Source organism: Brachycentrus maculatus, unplaced genomic scaffold (assembly GCF_059751285.1).
Source record: "Brachycentrus maculatus isolate JH-2025_06_01 unplaced genomic scaffold, ASM5975128v1 h1tg000147l, whole genome shotgun sequence".
NCBI classification, from domain to species: Eukaryota; Metazoa; Arthropoda; class Insecta; order Trichoptera; family Brachycentridae; genus Brachycentrus; species Brachycentrus maculatus.
The window spans coordinates 1,722,354-1,747,768 of NW_028280900.1; the positions used below are offsets into that span (position 1 = coordinate 1,722,354).

The following is a 25,415-nucleotide window of genomic DNA, read 5'->3' on the forward strand; positions in this document are numbered from 1 at the left end:
CGTCATAAAACAAAATGTACTTTATTAAGAAATTATACGCTTAGGTCCCCTTTAAATATGAATCTCCCCGTCTGATCTCCACTTATACCAACGGTGTTTCCACTTTTGGAAACAGTTCTGGAATCCTTATTTTGCGATGTCCTTCAGCTCTTTCGTCGCATCTGCCTTAATCTCGGGAATCGCCCCAAATCTTCTTCCTTTCAAAGGTCTTTTGAGTTTGGGGAACAAAACGAAGTTAGAAGGAGCGAGATTAGGTGAGCAGGGTGGGTAGGGAAGAACAGTGATCAAGTGTTTGGCCAAAAACTCACGAGTTTTGAAACCTGAATCCGATGAAACAACAACTATATATAATATACAGCAATATAACATTTACTGAGTATGTAACTAATAACGAACGATCTACCCTTTCCAGGCAAAATATCTCGGAAAATGTGTACGCTGTATAGCAATTTTTACTGCCCTTGAATCCACCTATTGAAAAAGTCCACGGAAGTATGCGTTTTCTTCGCGTATGCGTATACGAGTACATTTATATTTTAACCGATTTACTAAATGAGAGCGATATCGTCTTCACTGTACTTTACACGGATTTTACGGTAAATGGTCGATATGAAGTGTGATGCTGTTTTACGTTAATTCATAACTTTGTGAACAAGATTTTGAGTGTGTCCAAATACTTGTTCACAAAATCTGGATTATCTCCAATTACAGGAGTTATTTTCATATTATTTTTTGACATCTCATCAAAGATGAAGAAGAATATGGAAGTCTGGGCATTTACGGGGCTTACGACCGTCATAGGCTGGTTTGAGTGATCACTTTACACACGTGTAACATTCACCAATTCTACCCATTATTGACAACCACACTACTCAAATTCTTGGAAGTTCTATATATATGAACCAATTTAGAAACCTTGTTCATGAATCACTAAAACTTCACTAGAGACATCTATTGGTGAGATGTAAAGAAGCTTTTTATTAAGCAGAAACTCTTATATTAGTATGTGAGATCCGAATCCCGGATTATAATCACAAACATGAGAAACGCCAGAAAATACCATTTTCATTTTTATTATTAAGCTTATAATTTGACCAGATAATTTATTTACAACATTTTGAGTGTGTCCAAATACTTGTTCACAAAATCTGGATTATCTCCAATTACAGGAGTTATTTTCATATTATTTTTTGACATCTCATCAAAGATGAAGAAGAATATGGAAGTCTGGGCATTTACGGGGCTTACGACCGTCATAGGCTGGTTTGAGTGATCACTTTACACACGTGTAACATTCACCAATTCTACCCATTATTGACAACCACACTACTCAAATTCTTGGAAGTTCTATATATATGAACCAATTTAGAAACCTTGTTCATGAATCACTAAAACTTCACTAGAGACATCTATTGGTGAGATGTAAAGAAGCTTTTTATTAAGCAGAAACTCTTATATTAGTATGTGAGATCCGAATCCCGGATTATAATCACAAACATGAGAAACGCCAGAAAATACCATTTTCATTTTTATTATTAAGCTTATAATTTGACCAGATAATTTATTTACAACATTTTGAGTGTGTCCAAATACTTGTTCACAAAATCTGGATTATCTCCAATTACAGGAGTTATTTTCATATTATTTTTTGACATCTCATCAAAGATGAAGAAGAATATGGAAGTCTGGGCATTTACGGGGCTTACGACCGTCATAGGCTGGTTTGAGTGATCACTTTACACACGTGTAACATTCACCAATTCTACCCATTATTGACAACCACACTACTCAAATTCTTGGAAGTTCTATATATATGAACCAATTTAGAAACCTTGTTCATGAATCACTAAAACTTCACTAGAGACATCTATTGGTGAGATGTAAAGAAGCTTTTTATTAAGCAGAAACTCTTATATTAGTATGTGAGATCCGAATCCCGGATTATAATCACAAACATGAGAAACGCCAGAAAATACCATTTTCATTTTTATTATTAAGCTTATAATTTGACCAGATAATTTATTTACAACATTTTGAGTGTGTCCAAATACTTGTTCACAAAATCTGGATTATCTCCAATTACAGGAGTTATTTTCATATTATTTTTTATGACGGTCGTAAGCCCCGTAAATGCCCAGACTTCCATATTCTTCTTCATCTTTGATGAGATGTCAAAAAATAATATGAAAATAACTCCTGTAATTGGAGATAATCCAGATTTTGTGAACAAGTATTTGGACACACTCAAAATGTTGTAAATAAATTATCTGGTCAAATTATAAGCTTAATAATAAAAATGAAAATGGTATTTTCTGGCGTTTCTCATGTTTGTGATTATAATCCGGGATTCGGATCTCACATACTAATATAAGAGTTTCTGCTTAATAAAAAGCTTCTTTACATCTCACCAATAGATGTCTCTAGTGAAGTTTTAGTGATTCATGAACAAGGTTTCTAAATTGGTTCATATATATAGAACTTCCAAGAATTTGAGTAGTGTGGTTGTCAATAATGGGTAGAATTGGTGAATGTTACACGTGTGTAAAGTGATCACTCAAACCAGCCTATGACGGTCGTAAGCCCCGTAAATGCCCAGACTTCCATATTCTTCTTCATCTTTGATGAGATGTCAAAAAATAATTTGTGAACAAGTATTAGGATACACTCAAAATATTGTAAATAAATTATCTAGTTAAATTATAAGCTATAACAATAAAAAGAAAATGGTATATTTTCTGTCGTTTCTCATGTATGTGATTATAATCCAGGATTCGGACCTCACATAAAAGAGTTTCTGCTCAACAAAAATCTTCTTCATCTCACCAATAGATATCTCTAGTGAAAATTCTAGTGATTCAGGTACAATGTTTCGAAATTGGATTATTTATATAGGACTTCCAAGAATTTGAGCAGTGTGGTTATGTATCATGGGTAGAAATGATGAATGTTACAAGTAGCTTCTCGATATGGGACTCAAGATCTGCCTAAAGTTCGTCACCCTACCTAAATTAGAGTTCCCGGTTAGAACCCACTCTACCACAATTTGATACCTGTTTCTAATAATGAGCCGCTTAGGCTCACAGAAAAAGTATGAAATTGAAATATTTGTGTGAATAATAAAAACACAAATATAATATTTATGTTTTTTTATAAAAAATAAATAAATAAAGTCAGCTTATCATATTATTATCGTTGCATACTTGTCAAATTTTCACATAACTTTATTTTATATTTTATGTTGTTATATTGGTAATTTCAAAATAATATTTTTAATAATGTAAATGAACGTCTCGTCACGGGTTCTTCCCAGTGAGACGTTCATTAAAAAATAAAACATGTATTGTAAAAAGAAATAATAATAAATAAACAAAATTGTGATGTTCGCGTTCTTCGTACGAAGGTTTGCATGTGCTCACTCTTTATAAATAATATGTGACGCCTTATCATTGCAAATATTATTATTCAACAATATACGGTAGAAAGATCGCAAATAGATTTTGATAGCAAATAGTACATACTATAATTTATTCTTGGCGTGATCGTATCACACCGTGTCCGCGTTCTGCTCCCCTAATACGCAGTTCTCTACCGCGTTTAAATGAATTTATATAATGAAAATATAGATGTGAATATATATACATATATATATATATATATATATATATATATATATATATATATATATATATATATATATATATATGTATATATATGTATATATGTATATATGTATATATATATATGTATATATATATATATATATATATATATATATATATATATATATATATATATATATATATATATATATATATATATATATATATATATATATATATATATATATATATATATATATATATATATTTACATCTATTCACAGGACTTATAACCCACTGCACTCAGCTGCGTCACGTTAATCATTGTGCCCATTATTGGACATTTACCTTCTTCTTCTTTTTCTAGATCCTAAGGATCTGTTTGTGCTTGTAGCTCTTGGGATGTTGACTCCCAGCTGTCTTTCCACCTTTTTGGAGGTCTGCCTGGGGATCTGCGTCCTTCAGGGATTCCTTGAAGGGCGATACGTGGAAGTCTGTCGTCTGACATTCTGTTTACATGATCATTCCAGTATCACCTTCGTTGTATTTCCTATAAAATATTTTTTGAAATATTTCTTCTAAAGTGATGGCAGCACCATCAAATATGTATATGAGGGGCTAGAAATACGCAACATGCAACCAAGTTTGTGCACGGATTGGCGCGATCAACTTTGAATTATTGAATAAAAAAAACGGATTAAAAAAACGTCTGATTTGAAACATGTCGTTATTTATTTATTTTTTAATTCATCATCCATTTTTGTGGGACATGGCGCCAAATTCGATCAACAACCTACCATACTGCCAAGTCCTGGATTAGATTTTTTTGGGACCTTCAAAACGTGAAAGAATCTTGTTTATGATACTACCAACTTTTTTGCTAGGGTCGGCCCTGAACACCACTGATCTTTACAAACCAAATATAATATAATCTAGAGAAAGGGACAATGTAAACATATGATTATATTAATTATACTTCATTATTTTTGTTAATTAAATATGAAAGAAGCTCACATATTAATATGTCCTTCCGGGTGTTGTACTATACATTGATTACAGAATACCGAGTCCGAATTTCTGACGCGCGTAGCAGATGATAAATTGTATTTACCGTATGACAGTATGGCAGTATGGCATCAGTAAGGTAGCGAAATCTTTTCAACTTAAATACTACAAACAGATAAAAGTGTCAAGTTAAAAATAAACATAATTCCTGTGTAAATTGATAACAAAACCTTAGCATTTTTGCGTATTTGCTCGAATTAAAAACTTAATATGGCGACTCAATTTAAAATAACATTTTTGCACAAATTAATTCTTATAAAGTGGATGGTGGTTTGTTGTATATCCCCAAATTTTATCATGATAATGTTGGTTAGTTGACTTAATTTTTACTAATTGATTCGTCATCACTGGAACTATCTGCAGAGCGTTCTGTTATATAACTTATTTTAATTTTAATTAATTTGTTTCATAATTATTATTTTTCCCGGCATACTTTGACATAAAAACACACAAAATCTCATAAAACACATAAAATCTTATGAATTTGAACTAATTTTATTGATTGTCACTTTTTAGTAACTTCTATCCAATTTAAGTTAAATTTTTGCTTGGTAAATACCACTGTTTCTTAAAAATCTATTGCAACACGTGTTTCGATACATTCCACATCGTTTTCGGTGTTCGATTAAATTATTATTTTAAAATAAATGCTGTTTCCTTGCTGGGAAACTTGTCTCCCAACGCAGTTCCCATTGATTGTCTCTTTGCATTTGAGTCAAAACTTCAAATACCTACTATGAATCTCATGTCACGTTATGAACTGTCGTAATTACAGTAAAACCTCTATATAACGGACCTTTATTTAACGAACTTCGGATATAACGAACAAAAAATCCGGTCAAATGTAAAAAAAATTGGGATATAATACATGATTAAATTCAAGTGACGCCTTATGTAAACATTTTTTGCAGCTATGACAACCACAAATTATGTCTCAAAACTTTTTATGTTCAACCTTATTATTTTAGAGAGTTTATCATAAAAAAACAGCACACTTCAAAAGTGCAAACAAATTTTAATTATTTTTCTAAGCAGGATTACCGAAAGCAATCGCGTCGATATAAAAAAGTAACGTCACTTCACGACGCGTGTCCGAATAAAATAAATATAATATTGTTTGTGTTTTGTATTGTTTATTTATATCTAAATACAGTGATCATATTTTTTTTATTTATTTCAAACTTTTTTCATATAACGGACTTTTGGCTTTAACGGACACCCCTACCCTCAACTAGTCCGTTATATCGAGGCTTTACTGTATTGGTAAACAACCTCAAACAAGAATTTACTTTTACCTACGTACTTTTTATCGAATTAATTCGTAATTTTCTCGTCCTAGTCGTATGTTTCTAATTCACTATTTCAGGCTATTGTCTTTTTTTGTCTTGTGAACCATCGATCGTAGTTATTCTAAGAAATGATCTTTGACGTGCTAATCAATTAAGCAGAATTGTTAGGAACCAACATCAATTTAAGATCATCTGCTAATTAAGCGAAGAATTAAACGATTGGTGATTTTTTATTCTTGAATTCGTACGTCACAATATCAGTGACGCAATGAAAACCAAACGTGACCCAGGTCACCTGATTGAAATTATAATATGTAGGTACTTATAAAAAATGTTATTTAATAATATACTACACATTACACTACAACCGAGTTAAACTGTATAAAAAAATCACTTCGATATTAATAATATTTCGCCGAGTTAATAAGAGCCCAAGTTTAATAGTTGCAGCAACAAAAAATACTAAAAATAAATGTTTGTGCCATATTTTTGGCACCGTATTTTTGTATTTTAACTCATTTTAACATACATTTTGTCCGCCTCCGTAGTGTTATGGTCAGCACGCTCGACTACCGTTCTGGGGTCCCGGGTTCGATTCCCAAGGGGGTAAAATAAATATAAGTGATTTTTTCACTGTCATATTTATTCAATATTACCCTGGACTGGTACCTGAAGCGGAGGGCTGATCACCTTTCCTTCATGTGTAAACGATCAAGATAACACTGCGTTTATATGACGCAGTGCCCTATGCACCATTAGGGTGCGGATAAGGGTTTTTTTTATTTATTAACATACATCTGTTATTATAATTTATATCACACTGCCTTTTTCTCCACTGTTATTTATATTTCTCAAAGGTCAAAATACACATATATATATAAAAATATTAAATGATTTGTGGACTGATCGGTGTGATTACCCTTAAATGTGACAAATTACTGTAGTCGTTATTTATTTTGATTTTTTTTTAATTCGATGGCCCATGTCTAGTGTAGTGATGAAACAGGTACTTTTCGCAACTGGAAGACTTGAATCTTGTTTTGGTTATGATTTACTAGCACAACTAAAACGCATTAAATAGCCTTGTAAATAAATAAATAAATGTTGTCTTGGATTTTTAATTGACATAATGTTTTTAAAAAATAATCGTATTTGAATGCGAAAAAATACGTTAGCGACCAGGGGTATAATATAGAAAGTTTTTAAAAATGCGCATATTGTACCAGTTTTTGAGAATTTCGTGTATTATAGATTATAGCATGTTAAATAAATCAATAAGACCATATTAATTTTTGACATCTCATCAAAGATGAAGAAGAATATGGAAGTCTGGGCATTTACGGGGCTGACGACCGTCATAGGCTGGTTTAAGTGATCACTTTACACACGTGTAACATTCACCAATTCCACCCATTATTGACAAACACACTACATACTCAAATTCTTGGAAGTTCTATATATTATATGAACCAATTTAGAAACCTTGTTCTTGAATCACTAGAACTTCACTAGAGACATCTATTGGTGAGATGAAAAGAAGCTTTTTATTTAGCAGAAACTCTTATATTAGACTCCCATATTCTTATTCATCTTTGATGAGATGTCAAAAAATAATATGAAAAATAGCTCCTATAATTGGAGATAATGCAGATTTGTATTTGTACACACTCAAAATGTTGTAAATAAATAAGAGCAGGCTATAATAAATAGTTTACAGCAGGTAGGTCGTTTAGAGATTTGGTTGCATTTGTGACGTCAACTGTAATATAAATTAATTCCATGTTTTGCTGGCCATTCAATTACTTTGTTGTTTATTGATACCTTGTACGATTTGACTGTTCCGAGAAATTCGATCGATATTAAGGAAATTCCAAGAATTTTAAAGGAACTCCCGAAATTGATAATATGTTTTCAGCCTTTTTTATGCAAAATTTAAATACATATTTTGGCCATATTATTATTTGTCTGCCTCCACTCAGAAATCAGATGCAATTTCAAATGGATTAATTGTAATTCTTCTTCTTCTTCTTCTTCTGCTTGGTGTAGGCCTTGTGGCCTGTTTTTAAGAGGGATTAGCCTCCTCCGATGTCGATTCCCAGCTGTCGATCCATCTCTTTGGTGGTCTGCCTGGGAGTCGTTTACCTTGGGGTTGGCCGTACGGTGCAATGTGGGGGAGTCTAGATGGTTCCATTGTCTCCTCCGTTGCCTTCCCCATCTAACGACATCTTCGATCTTGCATATTTCCCTTATCCTGTTGTTACTTATTCTATCTCGTAGACTCTTGCCAGATATGCTTCTTAGAGTCTTCATTTCTGACACTCTTTGCGCGTTTTTTTGTGACTACGGTGTCCGCTCTGCTTTCGATCCCATGATATTATTCCTCCTGTAATTATTAAACCATGTAATTATAAATAGTAAAAAAATGAGATGGAGACCTCAAAAAAGATGGTCCAACGTCTTAGCCGCTGTGGGGAGTAGAAACTGGCTGCAAGTAGTAAACGACCGAAAAAAATGGAAGGATACAGGCTTATATCCAGCAGTGGATGACAGAAGGCTAAAAAAGAAAAACAATTATATGTACAATACTTTACAGTCAAAAACGTCGCACTAAAGGGTAAATATTCAAGCAAATATAAAAACGGAAATAATCGCGGAAATAATTAATACGTATTGCATAATGCACGAACAGGTAACATGAATTTTATTGCGACAATTATTTTGTTTTTATGTAGTAGAAACCAGTGGTGAATCGTTCATCAAGAGCGATTGCAAACAGATTACTACTTGATTAAATCATGAATAAAAAACCACCTTTCATAATTGATGGCGAGGTTGTGGTCATTAAATCGAAATATTTGATTCATAAGAATAGAAACATTCAATTAATTTGAAAATGAAGGATTTTAAATACTGCTTTTGACCAGTTGGATCGGATTGAAGAAAAGGGTTTTTTTTCATTGCTGTTACTACATAGACTTTATAAAAACAAATAAAACTCAACTTTATTTAGTAACCACCTTTATTGTACTACTTTTTCCCAATGGGTTTTCACAAATACCTTGTCTTCTTTAGGGATGGACGGCAAGGAATTAATAAAAATTGGTTAAAAAAATGGTACCAAAGTTAAAAAAACTTTATTTTTATAAAGTCTTATTATTTTGTCAAAGCCAGAAAATTTTTGTTGATACAAAATTGCCCAAATCGGTTTTGATTTTTTTGAATTGGGCGAATTGGTTTTGTTTAAATAAGTAGGTACCATGGACTCTTATAATTCTGGCGCAGAAAACGTAGAAAGATATAGTAACGGTTCCCATAGAATACCATATACATTAAAACATTCCTTTATCGTATTGTATTATAATGACCCATCGTATTTTTATAATTCGTTTTTTTTTACAGAACTAATTTAAAAATTCATAGAGAATTAATGAATAATATACGAAGGTTTTTCTTGTTTATTTTGAATATTATTCGTAACTATAAATGTACACATATTTACCTTACACATTTGATAAATCATACAAGACATGCGTTCGACCAAAAGCCACTTATAGGATTGAGGCAAGAGCAGATACTTCTAGAACAAAATCTTGACTCCGAACCTCCGAGATGAAGACTCTCAGATCCGTAACTGGAAACACATTGCAAGATCGAGTAAGAAACATCGACGTCTGGAGCATATCGTGAGGTGGGGACGACAACGAAGGCGATACTGGAATGAGCATATAAACAGAATGTCAGAAAACAGACTTCCACGTATCGCCCTTCAAGGAAATCCTGAAGGACGCAGACCCCCAGGTAGACCTCCAAAAAGGTGGAAAGACAGTTGGGAGTCAACATTCCAAGAGCTACAAGCGGAGACACAAACAGATCCTTAGGATCTACCAAAACAAGAAGATGAAAAAGATTTTATAAATCGCGGCCCGCCACTGGTAGGTACCTACCTACTCAGATACGTAGAAAAAGTAGATTATGTTAAATACGTTTTATGGCACTATTTTTTCCGATAAATATAGTTTAATCACGTTGTTTTAATGGCATGTTCTTGTGTTGCATCGGAGCAGACTAAATGCATTAAATGGGACTAAATTGTAAAATAAACAATAGTTAATAAAATTTATATTTGCAAATCAGATTCAGAGGGGAGCCTACACAAACTCAATTTTACATTTTCTCTTCTATCCATTTAAAATTATAACCTTACTAGTGAATTACTATTGCTCTGCATCTCATATGTTAAACATATTGTAAACTCAATCCATTAACGAAAATTAACGAAAAATTTCATCGAAAATAATAAGAAATTTGGTAAAAAAAAATTACCGCACTTCACCTATGCTTTTGTTCGTTCAAGAAACGTCACATTGACAGTTGGCTTCATTTAAATTGATATTTTTTACTTTTTTTTAGACCGATGTTAAAAAGGAAAATATTATTTTTCTCTCTGAAAATGTCAAACACACGCGTATCTATATATATATATATATATATATATATATATATATATATATATATATGTATATATATATATATATATATATATATATATATATATATATATATATATATATATATATATATATATATATATATATATATATATATATATATATATATATATAATCTAATATATATCAACAAATGCAACCCTCTTATGTGACGCGTCGTGGACTGCCATTGTGTCGTCAATTTTCGCAATGTTTAGTGTAGTTACCGCGTGTGTTTGCCATTTCAGTTTGTGAAATAATATTTTTCAATCTAGTGTTTGCCAGGAAAACAGGTAAATCAATAACTAAATAACAAGACGTAAAGGGTTGTTTACAATTACAATTGATTTAAGCACGCGGGATACAAAGCGACAGTGATTTATTAGAAAAATGTCGGTTTCAACTGCACGAGGGTATGATACAAGGGGTATTATACGATGATCTTGTTAATCTCTTTTTTGGATGGACTTTTCAATAAAAATACCAACTTTGAATTAAAATACTTATATAATACTTATATAAAAAAATAATTATATAATTTAATTATGCCGTTAGTAAGTTGTGAAGTGTTATAGTATCGTAGTTAGTGTCGCTGACTCGGACTTTACAGGTTTGAACCCTCTCGGCTTAGATTTGATTCCTATTTTTAATAACTGACCGCTAAGGACTAAGAAAATAGTAAGAAATTGAAATATTTTTGGAAAAAAAATCTCTTTAGTGAGTAAATGATATTTCCGATTGATCGTAATTCGAGAACTGCCAGCAACTGTTTGTATGCACATATCGCTCACTCCTTTCTCGTTTGTAAAGTTTAAGAATATAATAAAATGTATTAAAAATAAATATCAAGCCACTTATTGAACTTTTTACTGTGCAACAGACCTTTTTAGGTAAAACCTGAATGTTTTTTCTCCATTTAAAAAATATTAAGTATATTTAAAAAAATAATTAAACAATATCTTTTCTTCAAAATGCAAAAACAACACTTTCTGCCCTGTAGCGGGTAAACATAATATTAAGTTAAAAATATGCCGCTTTTGCTGGGATATACTACATTTTCTGGGCATTCCGTAAACATGCACAACTGAAAATTGACGATTTTTGATATATGACGTCGTAGAAAGGAGTGAGCGATATGTGATGCATACGACCTTCTCTCTGTCCAGCGTAGATATTATGTGTTTAATAGAAATGTCCCTAGATTCGCTGATAAATATAGAGCATTTATTAGTTGACACTTCGTGGAAAAGTACTGGAAGCATAGTTGGCACCTATTTGAGACAAATAGTCATTTTCTTATCTTTTTGTGACGCGTCGTTTTAATGTGTATTTGATAAGTAAACTCGCTCGCGTCCGTCTTGATCTTTCATTGAAGATTCGTATCTTAAATTTTCTCCGGTATATAAGGAGATCAAAGTTGTTTCCTAGTGATCACTCTCAAGAGAGTGTTGCCCGTAGCGGCCCCTACTCGACCCGTTCAAGCCATTGAAGAAACCCTCAAAGAGGAATATTTCCCACACCAAAAAAGCATAATTAGTGCCTGCCCAAACCCAATCTTACAGCCAAACAGCACCCGTGTTCAACAGAAGGTCGCAAAAACTTCTCGACTAGTCAGGTAAGTTTTTTTTAACGTTTCTGCACCGTGTTTACTAATTTGAAAAATGCATATTTGCGTAGTAATCAAACAATTATTCATTTATTTGAGTATACATACACACACATTTATATATATATATATATATATATATATATATATATATATATATATATATATATATATATATATATATATATATATATATATATGTATATATACATATTTATATATATATATATGTAAAAATATATTTTTATTTACTTACGTCGTACATTTTACCCTAAACAAAACCCCATATTTTCATCGATTAAAACCTCTGAAATTTTCCGTTGATGTACATACACACTTACATTGAAGCATGATTTCATAGTTCAATTGAAAAAATTCCTTAACATGCGATATGGGGAAAATATCATTATTAATTTGATTTATGGAAAAACGTAATTAAAGAAAAATATTCTTAAAATTTCTTCTTCGATATTCTTCAAGAGATAGTGGCAGGTATTTCCGAAACTGAAATGAAACTATAGTTTAAATACGGTTGAATACGACAAAATGTATTTTTAAAATAACTTAACTTTAGAATTTGTAAAATATTTTAGTAAATTTTCCTTGGAAAACACAATAAACGTAATCATTTTTCTCAGTTACTTTACAAAAAATATTCGCATTTTTAACCAGCACAATCACGTATATTATAATTATTTTTATTGAAATAAAAGCATTTGGAGGTCAACCAAATAATGCTTTCTGCATAATTAGTATTTACACATGCTTTTTATCAATTTCAATATTTCAGAACACAATGAAAGTAAATTAATAATTTTCAAAGATAATACGCATCTGTTTCGAAGTTCCTCAAATTATTACATAATTTGTATTGCCATTATCTCTATAAATATTGTATTCAAGGGCGCGTTGTAATGTCTTATTTTATATAAATATAAATAAATATGCAATAATCTATTACATATATATTGTGCATCTCCAGGAAGTAATACAAACGTCTTTTATTGCGTTAAGAGGAGAGTTATCATATAACTCTTAGATATTTTTGTTTTTTTATTTATTTTGCTAACAGTGCGACACGAAAAACTGATCAATGGACAACCCTCAGGGGGCTTGTGCACTACCCGGAATTTTACCGTCCGGCAGTCCGGTTTGGAAAAATAAAAACGACTACGACAGTTTAGCGTGATCAAATTTACAGGCAACGTGTTCACGCACCGATCAAGAGCACAGATCCGAAGAAAGATGGACAAAAGCACAAGCCAGTCCAACCCAATCATCGTTTTAAAACGCTAACTGACGTGCCGGACGGTAAAATTCCGTGTATTGGATAAACGCCCTAAGAGTATAAAAATATGTACAGTATATTGTCCTAGGACTCAACACAATTATACAGAAAATTAGTATCGTCGTGATCAGCGTAGTATGTATGGTAAAAAAAACATTTGTTTTTGAGAGAGAGAGAGAGGAAGAGAGGGGGAGGAGTGACGTCACAAAGATAGCGGCTTTAGGCATTAATTTTTTACAATTATCTTAGTAACTACTCGATTGATTCATAAAAAATAAAATGTAATAAAATACTTTTTTTTATTTAGGTTTTACTTAATAAATACCACTATTTCCCAAAATCTATAGTATCACGAGTTTCGGTGCACTGTTTGAACACTAAGCGGAATGCATCGAAAAACGTGTCACAATAGATTTTAAGAAATAGTGGTATTTACTGAGTAAAACTTAAATTAAAAATGGATAGATTTTACCATAAAGTGACTGCCGAATCAATTAATAGAGGTATTTCACTGTCTAACAAGCCGTGTCTTGCAATTTTACAAGAAAGTTTTATATTTGAAAATATATTTATAAAATAAATGGATTTCATACCAATAAATCGAATAGCTCAAAGATAGAGAGAATTTTTACAACTTCATTCGTCATTTATGCAAAAATACAAGTTAACGACATGCCATTTCAAAATTAGGTTTATGATAGGTATTTATTATGAACAACGATACTTCACGAGGTAATAGAAATGAAATAAAAATTAAAACTGACAACTTAAAGTTTTAATATTGAAAAATGTGTAAAATTTTAATGATGGGCAGTCAAAATTATTACTTGGTGATCAGGGAAGGAAATTAAGCCAGTTTTTTTGTTAACACTTAATGTAACCATGTGATTTTTAAAGTTCTCGGAATTAGATGAAAAAAAACGGTCAAAATGTTTTTATTCGTTAATTCTGGTTACTCGTTTCATGATAAAAACCAAAAGATTGAACATAATTGAATAAATAATTCTACGTAAACCTGAAAATAAAAATAAAAGGTGGAAAAAAAAATTTCGTCTACGATTATCTCAATTCCTAACCTAACCGCTCTCCAGTATTTGACATACCTGATCGTGCCAAGTTTTTTTCGGTCTTCTTCTGCTCACTTTTCCATATGAATACGAGTAATACTATAGTGAACTATTTGGTTTTGGTACTTGGTATGTATTATAGTTACGAATTAATTTATGGCTATAATAATATATTGGAAAACTCCATAGAATAATATAATAGCAACATTTACAGACTGCCAATCAAATTAAAATGAATATTTTTACATTTTAATCTTCTTTCTTATTCATGAGCCCTCTGTCCTCCACTGCTGAATATAGGCCTCTTCCCCTCCTTTCCATTCCTTCCTTTCGACTATGTCGAAGTACCATATCTTTTGTGGTCTTCCGACACCTCTTTTGTTCTCCCAAGGTCTCCATCGTAAAATTCTTGGGGTCCATCTTGTGAGGTCCTGTCTTGCAATATGTCCAGCCTATTGCCATTTGAGCCGTGCGATTCATGATATCCTCTAATTTTGTTCTTTTCCTGGTATCTTCATTTTTTTTAATCGATCAGACTTAAACCAAGCATGGATCTTTCCATGGATCGCTGTGTACTCTTGAGCTTCTCTGCATTTCTCTTTGTCATAGCCATAGTCTCTGGTGCATATGTGTTCACTGGCAGTATGCAGGATTCCATTTACATTTGATATCTCTTTTCTAATAGTCAATATTTATTAGGAATAAATAGTACGAAATATGACATAATACACGTAATGATTTGGTGAGTCATTATTCAAACGGAGTTCAATAGTTATCAGTAAGGTCAATAATTTCTCATCACAGCCGTTCAATAAACGAATCAATATGTCTCAAGGTTCATTGTTTATTGTGCTGCCATATTCTATTCGATCTTCACAAAAACGTCATCTCAAATTTAGAAATATCTTAAATTTAGAATGTTTCTTTATTTTACCGTAAATATTCGGGGCAATTTGTTAGGGTACCTACCTAGACATATCTTAAATTTAGAATGTTTCTTTATTTTACCGTAAATATTCGGGGCAATTTGTTAGGGTACCTATCATACATATCTTAAATTTAGAATTTTTCTTTATTTTACCTTAAAAAATTTGGGAAATTTGTTAAGGTACCTAGAAATATCTTTAATTTTGAACGTTTTTATTTACTGAAAAAATTCGGGACAATTTGTTAAGGTACCTTAAATTTAGAATGTTCTTATTTTTATTTTACTTTTTGAAAAAATCGGGGCAATTTGTTAAGGTACCTAATCGTTATGTATAATGTTAGAAATTAAATAAGTAGGTACCTACGTATGTTACACGAAAATCGATTTAACGCATTGTGTTCGAAATTAATTCAAATGATTCCACCCAATCAGTCTACAGTCAGCTGATGACAACAGCTAATGAGCTGTCATTTTCATTCGTTGTGTGATGTCCGTATAAGTTCGATGCATTGAGAGAATCAAACAATATTTTTTCATTAAACTATTTTTTAAAAGAATGTATAGAAAGTTAATAGAAATAAATAAAAAATAATGCTACCATCACAGCAATATTAGGTAAAAACTTTTTTTTCGATTTGAACGTTCACAACCTGACTTTTCGAAATTTGACGTAAATCCTAAAAAAAGGGATATTATACGTCAAATGGCGTAAACATTTAATCAATGGAATGATAAGCCAATAAACCATAGACATTTCGTACAATATTGCACAGATAGGTACTGACATGAATTATCATACCCTTTGGTTGGTTGCCATTAAAAAGCTAAGAAATACCTCTCCTTGTAAAAAAATGCACCCTCTCTAACAACTTTTAAGAAACGTCTTATTTACTTAAATACATTACTATCTGTCATTAGAATCCTAACTGTCCATCAAACCTCATCCCTTAGTTTTTCCCTCTACCTCCTTTCCTAAACTCCCTTTTTCATTTGCCTTCCTTATTCATTTTGTAATTTACATTTTTTATTATTTTATGTTCAAGTACCTACTATTTACCCTCTGATTGCAATAAGGTATCAAACATTTTGACCAATATCACTAGTCTGTTTTTGATTGGTTGAAAGATATTGCTTTTTTGCAATAAGCCCGCCAATGTACTTATTTCTTTTCTGTACATGAAATTTAAATAAATAAATAAAAAATAATGTTTTCTATCATCACGAGAATCACGAGAAACACACAATAATATATAATAAAAAATGTCATAATAATAAAATGAGTCACATTAAATTCGCCGATTTTGTGACTTTTAATTGTGTAAAAAATGGCCTAAAGTTATCTTTCCGAGTCATTTAAATGAGCATATAGTACACACGGCTCCTTGTGATGTAAAAACAGAAATTGTAATGATTACAAAAGACTTACTGTCACTCATGTTTCACACCCTACATTAACACGAGATAATGTGAAATCTTAAAGTAAAGAGTAAATTGTAAACAGTAGCATTAAATTTAAAGTAAAGATAAGTTTTTCTTAATATTTACTTAAGCCAACTCGAATAAGGACAAGGGAACTGTATAGATAATATTCTGTGTATACAGGGATAAAATGAGATCGTTTATTCAATTCATTTCTTTACTGACGGTATATGGAAGTCTGGATATTTAAAAGGCTTAGGATCTATCATTAGCTGGCTTATAAAATCAGTTTATTCACTGTGCAAATTTAACCATCCTATCGTTGATTAAACAACATTCTTCTTCTTCCTGGCTCCATAAAATAATCATCTTTGCACACTGTTGAGGTCAGCTCTCAGCGTCGTCAGGTTGCAGGTCCTGCAGTCATGGACAACGTCAATTAGGCCATGCCTTAGAATATTTTCTGTAATAATAATAATAATAATTGGGATAATTTGTATAGCGCCATTTTCGTAAAATACTACCTGTAGCACCCACGTTTTTTTTTATTTGTCTTCCTTTAGATGTCTTTCGAGGAAGATCCATGGCAATCGCCTGGTTTACGATATGCTCTGGTTCTCCACGTCTTATGTGCCCATACCATCTCAATTGCCTTTCTTCTATCTTAGTATTGATATCAGTTACATCCAGGCTTCCACGAATACGTGAACTCTTTATTTGTCTCCAAGGGACACTCCAGCTAACCATCTAAACATTCGCATTTTACCAGTTTCTAGTTGCCTAGAGTAGGTGTTATACATCGTCCAGCATTCGTTGATCAATCAACCATAGTGCTAAAAATTTTAATCATATGAATACCATATACGTAAATTATCAATCATTATTTTTTTTGTCCGCCTCCGTAGTGTAATGGTCAGCACGCTCGGCTACCGTTCTGGAGGTCCCGGGTTCGTTTCCCAAGGGGGGTAAAATAAATATAAGTGATTTTTTCACTGTCATATTTATTCAATATTACCCTGGACTGGTACCTGAAGCGGAGGGCTGATCACCTTTCCTTCATGTGTAAACGATCAAGATAACACTGCGTTTATATGACGCAGTGCCCTATGCACCATTAGGGTGCGGATAAGGGTTTTATTATTAATATTTTTAGTAATTTAATGACACTAAATTTTGAATAGATTTTTTTACCTAAGTTAATATTATATAGTTGATGAAAACATCAGTAGCACTCGAAACTGGTCATGTTTACATAAATAAACTCAAAAAGTGGTTTATTGAACGTTTTTTGCTGATACTTTGACACATTTTATAAACTTGGAGAAAATTACAAAAAGCGGTTTAAATCGAAATTTGAGTTTTGATTTAGGAAATCCAAAAAGTGGTTTTACAGTTTTATTTTTATGTTTATATCAATTGTTTATAAGGAATCTAAATTCATATAAATGTTTGATTGTCATAAAATTATAATTGTATGTATGGATACCACAAAGAAATGGGATTGGATAGAACCATGAACAATATCCACACTCTTTCATGAAGAGATACCGCAAATATGTATTAGTTGTGACGTAACTGTGTTTTATTCAATCAGCAGTCTGCATTCGCGTGATTAATTGTAAATCAATTTAAACCGATTGTATTTTAATACAATATTTAACGAATAAAAGAAGGCACCTTTGAGATTATAATTAAAAACACGATTGTATTCTTTAGGGATATTTCCTTATTTGCCGATTGTATGCGACTTCCTGCGCAGCAGCTGGCAGCCTGTGTCAACACGAGCCACAACAATATTGCTGAATTTCCTTGCTTTTTATAGTCTCTGTTCTGCGATAATGAGTCGAAGAACACAAAAAGGAATTCACCTGTATCCCCTGAGACAAAAAAAAAACAAAATCATCTCACTTAAAAGAAAAAATCTATAAATAGCATATTTTTACTGTGATATAAATACAATGGAATTTGAACCTCATCTGAACCTTCAAACTGTCGAATTCTACTCTCTGCTTACCCTTGCGGTGGAGCAGCGTGATGATTAGTAATCGTTTTTGTTAATCAGTGAAAATTAAACTAAGCAAACATATTAGGCACTGCATTCTCACAAGGTATATGTTAAAAATAACTTTTCTGAAGTTGGACACCATTTACTTATTTTCATAAAATAACATTCAGCAAATGTATTTATTAGATTTATATTATACACTGACACTTCGTGATGGAATTGCATTTTTAATATATTATTAGATTAAAACCAATATTTTTAGCTTTTCCACTTTATTTTTATTTGACCAGCGATCGGGTTTCGTCGTTACCGACATCACCAGTCTGATGATGTCGGTAACGACGAAACCCGGTCGCTGGTCAAATAAAAATAAAGTGGAAAATCTAAAAATGTTGGTTTTAATCTAATAATATATTAAATGTAAATTTTAAGAAATATCTAGAAATGATTATCGAGTAAATATAGAAATCTTCTTTAAAAAATTTAATATTGTTTAAAAACAGAAAAATCTTACTAAAATGTTCAATAAAAAAACTGGTAGGGTGTATGAAAGTGATAAATATTATTAGAAAAAATCCAGAAAGTATAAACTAATATAAAATAATAGAATCCATGTTAATGTATGTATATTATATATGAAATTTGTCAAATATATTTTTTTAAATAAGACACTGTCAAATTTCTTCTAAGAGGACATTTAAAAAAAATATGTAGTGGTATTGGGGTCGGTATGTTCTGGCGCGATATGTCCGAATTTTAATTTTTAATTTTATTATTTCATCATAAACATTTTTAAATTATGTGCCCTAACTTAGTTTTCCCGTACCGAGGACACATTTCACTATATTAAGTGTAAAATTCTAACGAAAGAAAATAGTTTATACAATCAAATGCTATATGGCTGAATGATACAATCTATTATATTTCAGATCTACTCACTTCCATGTCCATTTACGAATAGTTCTTTTATATTAAGTTTCAATTATTAATGACTTTGTGGCTAATGGAAGCAAGTTATACAACTTTATTGCATAATAATCAAAGTTCTTTTGACCAAATTAAGGAGGTATTTCTAGTGCCAGACATATGAACACGTATTGCGATTTCTACTAAGACACGATTTCTCAAACAGTATCCCTGAACTTAATTAAAAAGAAAATATTACCGTATTTTCATCACAATTCGCGTTTTACACAATAACAGAGTTTTATTCGATTTGGCATTTCTTTTTAAAATACATAATACATAATATGATTGATATTCCCGAGTTACTATTACTCGTCAATTCTAAAATACCCGTTCAATTCTAAAAGACCCGGCACACACGACACATACGGGTATTATTTTTCAGTGTAGCCATTCGAAAACCAACTATCATATCGCTCACTCCTTTCAACAACGTCATAAATCAAAAAACTTGATTTTTCAGGAGATCGTTTTTAAAGTTTAAAAATATAATAGGATGTATTAAAAATAAATATCAAGCTACTTATTGATTTTTTTTACTGTGCAAAGGGTCTTTTAAGGTGAAACCTGAATGTTTTTCTCCATTTGAAAAATATTTAGTTTATTTTAAAAAAATAATTAAACAATACCTTTTCATCAAAATGCAAAAACAACTCTTTCTGCCCTGTAGCGGGTAAATATTAAGTTAAAATATGCTGCTTTTGCTGGGATGTAGTACATTTTCTGGGCATTCCGAAAACATGCACAACTGAAAATTGACGATTTTTTATATATGACGTTGTTGAAAGGAGGAAGCGATATCTATTAGTACAAAAGTTAAATCTAAATATATTAAGATTTAGATAAGCTTATTAAAAATAAATTAAATTAACTTAAAATAATAGCATAGCCATTTTAAAAGTCCGGTCCTGTTACTAAATTGGCTTGCAGTAAGAGGAACAAAACTACACGTGACGTTTTTAGCTTCGTCGAAACACGTTATTTGGCAACGTATTTTCGAGAAAACCCCCAAAAAGGTGCCAAAATAAACCAGTTAACGTTAATTTATTCGTAAACAAATAAATATATTTTATTTCTTGTTATTATTCCGGTCATTGTAATCTAGCACCTAAGGCTACGTTCACACGCGGATATTATATTCTATAATTTTGCGAATGCAATGGAACCTCTCATAACGAGTATTTCACATAAAGAGCAGAAAATTAAAGAGTTGTTCACTTAGCGAGCGACATTTCGCATAATGAGTTAAAGAGAAAGGGCAAGTCTCTTTTTCACGATTTTCATTAACTTAAGCCGGAACTTCCGCGCCAGTCAAAAGAAAACATATTTCATATTTTTTTTGACATCTCATTAAAGATGAAGAAGAATATGGAAGTCTGGGCATTTACGGGGCAGACGACCGTTATAGGTAGGTTTAAGTGATCACTTTACAAACGTGTAACATTCACCAATTGTACCCATTATTGACAACCACACTACTCAAATTAGTACTCAATTTAGTTATTCATATTCTTCTTCATCTTTATTGAGATGTCAAAAAATAATATGAAAAATAACTCATATAATTGGAGATAATCCAGATTTGTGACAGTGAAGTATCTGGACACACTCAAAAAGTTGTAAAACATATTTCGCTTAATGAGTAAGATTCTGGATCGAATTATGCTCGTTATGAGAGGTTCCACTGTATTTTGTATTTAATTTCGACTATTTTCGCTTGACTTTGGCCGTGGCACCCGAAAACACGCGATAAAATTATGTAAACCGTTTTAAATTATAACCATAGCTCACTAGACGTGTCAAGCAAATCCAATCGATTTTAGCGCATGCATTGCATTTTCAGCAGCACATATATACCTCTTCTTAAATGACGTAAAACAACTGATTCTCAAGGAAATTCTATTAAAGCCCAAGATAGATGATAAACCACAACTTAATTTTCTAAAAATCTAGGTAACATTTGACATCATTGAATCTTTTAGTAAAACACCGTTTTTGTAAAGAAAAAAATAAGTTTTTCTTCTAAAGAAATATATGGTTTTGAAAAGAAAAGAGTTATTAAAAGGTTAGGCGTTAAAAAAACATAAGTAAAAATATTTTTACAATGTATATATTCTAAAACACAAACCAAAATCCACAATATAAGTATATATTTTTTTCAATCGGATTTGAACTGACGTCCGGCTTTCAGCGCAGCCGGACGCTAATGAATTCTTTTATTGCAAGTAAGGCCTTAAAACGCATCCGCGAGCTGTCTATAGACTTTTTGAGTAAGGTAAAATTTTGTTATTCATTTTGGCAACTCAAAAATACGATTTATTTTTATTTATCAATCACGAAATATGTTTTTTTTTAAATCCTAAATTCTTATATAAAGGTAGGTACGTATGTATGTAGATCTTAGGCAGTGAATCCTTGTACGATTCAAAACCTTTTTTTTAACCGGTTTTTTTTCCAAATGCATAACTCTAGCATAGACATCTACCGTTAAAATCAAACAACGACAAAATAGTGCGGTTCGTCTCCCTGTGAGCTTAGTCTATGTTTTAAATAAAAACAGTGAATCACTATCACATGACAATAAAGTTTTGATACAGGTATGTGACTATCACATACTCGTACTTGTCTACCTTCGTCTGGAATACGCAAAATTCAGCGAAGGTCCTTATTATTTAGTATGTAGTACTATAAACGTATTTATCAAAATAAATATAGTCGTCCAAGGTGCACGCGTGCGTAGCGGAGTATCCTTGCATTCGCGATAAAGTTTAATTAATTAATCCAGTGTGTCCTTTTAGCCAAAAACATTAATAAATTAGTCAAATGAACAAATACAATTAAGCTTTTCTTATCGTTTAATTCGACCCAGTTCAATATTGGATGTCTGTCTGTCGGCTATAAATATAAACATAGGTCCAATGGTCGGAAATCTTATGTATTAGCCATTGAGCCAAATCGGCTGTCCAAACTTAAAACACAGCAAGAGATTTTTTTTGGAAAACATTTTTTGCATTTTTGGACTAAGTAGATTCTACTCAGTCCAAAAATGCAAAAAACGTTTTACATAAAAAATATCCCTTACTGTGTTTTGAGTTTGGACAGCCAAAATATGATTAATATTTTTAATTATTTGTTGCCTTAGAAAAATCTCCTTGCCTTATGTACAAGGATTTCTAGTATATTTAGTGTCTTAAAAATGAAAGTGGATGTGTATTCAATTTTTCAAATCCTTTTCCGCACCCCAATGGTGCATAGAGCACTGCATCATACAAACGCAGTGTTATCTTGATCGTTTATACATGAAGGAAAGGTGATCAGCCCTCCGCTTCAGGTACCAGTCCAGGGTAATGTTGAATAAATAATACAGTGAAAAAAATCACTTATATTTAATTGACCCGCTTGGGAATCGAACCCGGGACCTCCAGAACGGTAGCCGAGCGTGATCACCATTACACTACGGAGGCGGAAAAATAGGCGGATATGTATAGTTCATAATAAATATTGATAAAATGTACAAGGTTGACACCTAAAAACAAATCAATCAAGATTTGTCACATAGCTCATTTATTTGTCTTATTCGTCATGTCATATTTTCTAAATAAGACAGCAATAAATCCGATAGATCTTTATTTCCTATAGCTTCATCAAGTTTTATCAACTGAATACCTTCTAATGATTAAAGAAAACACTTGTTTTTTACCACTTGAGTTTTATTATAGACTACATGTTTCAGAAGTTAAACTTCCATCATTCAGGTCTGTATAGTAACTAAAATATAAAATATAAAATTGTTCTATAAATAAGGAGAGGGGAAAGTAAGGGGAAGGGGTTAGTCAAGGGGCGGAGTTTGAAAACAAAGGAAAAATGGAAAGCAAAGGTGAAGAATTTTGAAACAATATATTATTTAATAAATTATTATTAAAATTTAGGTTTTTTTGGATTTCTAAATTTTCAAGATAATTCATAATTTGGCCCTTATATGGAACAAGGTGTAATAATTTTAATTTATGAGAGTGAAATGAGTGATTAGTATTATACAGACCTGAATGATGGAAGTTTAACTTCTGAAACATGTAGTCTATAATAAAACTCAAGTGGTAAAAAACAAGTGTTTTCATTAATCATTGTAACATGTCTTACCACAAAGTTAATGCCGAAACAATAAATGAATACCTTCTTTTACACATTCTGTTTCCAATTTAAATCAATCACAACGATTAAAAAAAAACTTGCTAGCCAAATCTATTTGCAATTCTAGTACACCTTTATTATAAATTCAGACCTTTATTAAATTTAACGATCAAGATAACACTGCGTTAATACGACACAGTGCCCTATGCACCATTGGGGTGCGGATAAGGGTTTTATTATTTTTTTTTTTAAATTACGAGTATACCCGGTAAAATATGATTAAGTATTAAGGATTTTATTCATTTATGAAAAAAAATCTTTCTAATTTAAGTTATCCTTAAGAACGCCACTTATTATGAATAATTCTAATAATTGTTGAATTGCGCTTGAATCACTAGAACTTCACTAGAGACATCTATTAGATCCAGGCTAATAATATTTGTATTTGGATTTGTTTGTGTTTTTTGTTTGTTTGAATTATTGTACATTTCAATACGTACTTTGGTGGCGGGTTATTTTGTTTACTGACAAAGATACCGAGATACCACAACACTGACTCATTAAATAAATATATGTCAGAAAATTAAATAAACAAATTTGCAACGTTTTAATCCACTATTTACCCAAATGGCAGACAAATGTCGAATAGCTCAGGCGCCACTACTAACTTCTCCAGCTACATAGTGCGGTGGTTATCGCGATAAGTCAGTTACACGTTACACGCATGTTATCAAGGGTTCGATTCCTGGCGTGGAAAATATTAAAATTAAGTATTATTGTCTGCCTCCTTAGTGTAATGATCAGCACGCTCGGCGATTGTTCTGAGGTCCCGGGTTCGATTCCCAGGGGGGGTCAAATAAATATAAATGTTTTTTCACTCTAATATTTCTGGAGAAGAGTCATTGCTTCTGCAAGGGTCACAACCCTCAGCAATGAGGAATAAGACGGAGATGAAGAAGAATATTTATTCAATATTCCTTCATTATTTTATCCTTTTCATCATGTGTTAACGATCAAGAAAACACTGCGATGGTATTATGCAGTGCCCTATGCACCATTGGGGTATGGCTTAGGGTTTGAAGAAGATTGAGGATTTTATGGTCCAATAATATTTAATGTGTTTGTTTGTATGTAAGTAAATATATATGTATGGAAAAGAAAGGTTTTCGTGCTGATTAGAAAGAAATTTCGATTGTAAAAATATTTCAGTGGCTTCACTTGGCCTTTTAGTTTTTTTAATTAATTATTTTATCACATTATAATATGTACATATTTGTGTGTTTATTTTAAACGTGCGTACATTTTATCTCATTAGCATATACAATATATCATTCTTAAGTCAAGGTAATATGATTTTATCTTAAAATATTAGTCTGCAAATATTATACACAAAACCATTTTTTTTATATTTTTTTTATAAACACGTGCTGTGATTTTTACGCGATCATTATCTTGTCGAATAACTATAGTTAATGTTTATTAATATAAACCTAAAAAATATTTTTATTAATATGAATTTTTTAATTTATCATTTAAATAATCTATTATTCTTACGTTATTTTTTT

General features: G+C 31.5%; 1 protein-coding gene across 1 annotated transcript in view; it reads left to right on the plus strand.

Moving 5' to 3' along the window:
• The first annotated feature begins 11,869 nt into the window (after positions 1-11,869).
• The window catches only part of LOC148308834 (synaptic vesicle glycoprotein 2B-like), a 93,823-nt gene continuing 80,277 nt past the window's right edge, over positions 11,870-25,415 (plus strand). The window contains exon 1 of the mRNA XM_088261120.1: positions 11,870-12,055. The gene's annotated coding sequence lies outside the window, so the exon portion shown is untranslated. The remainder of the gene's footprint in view (positions 12,056-25,415) is intronic.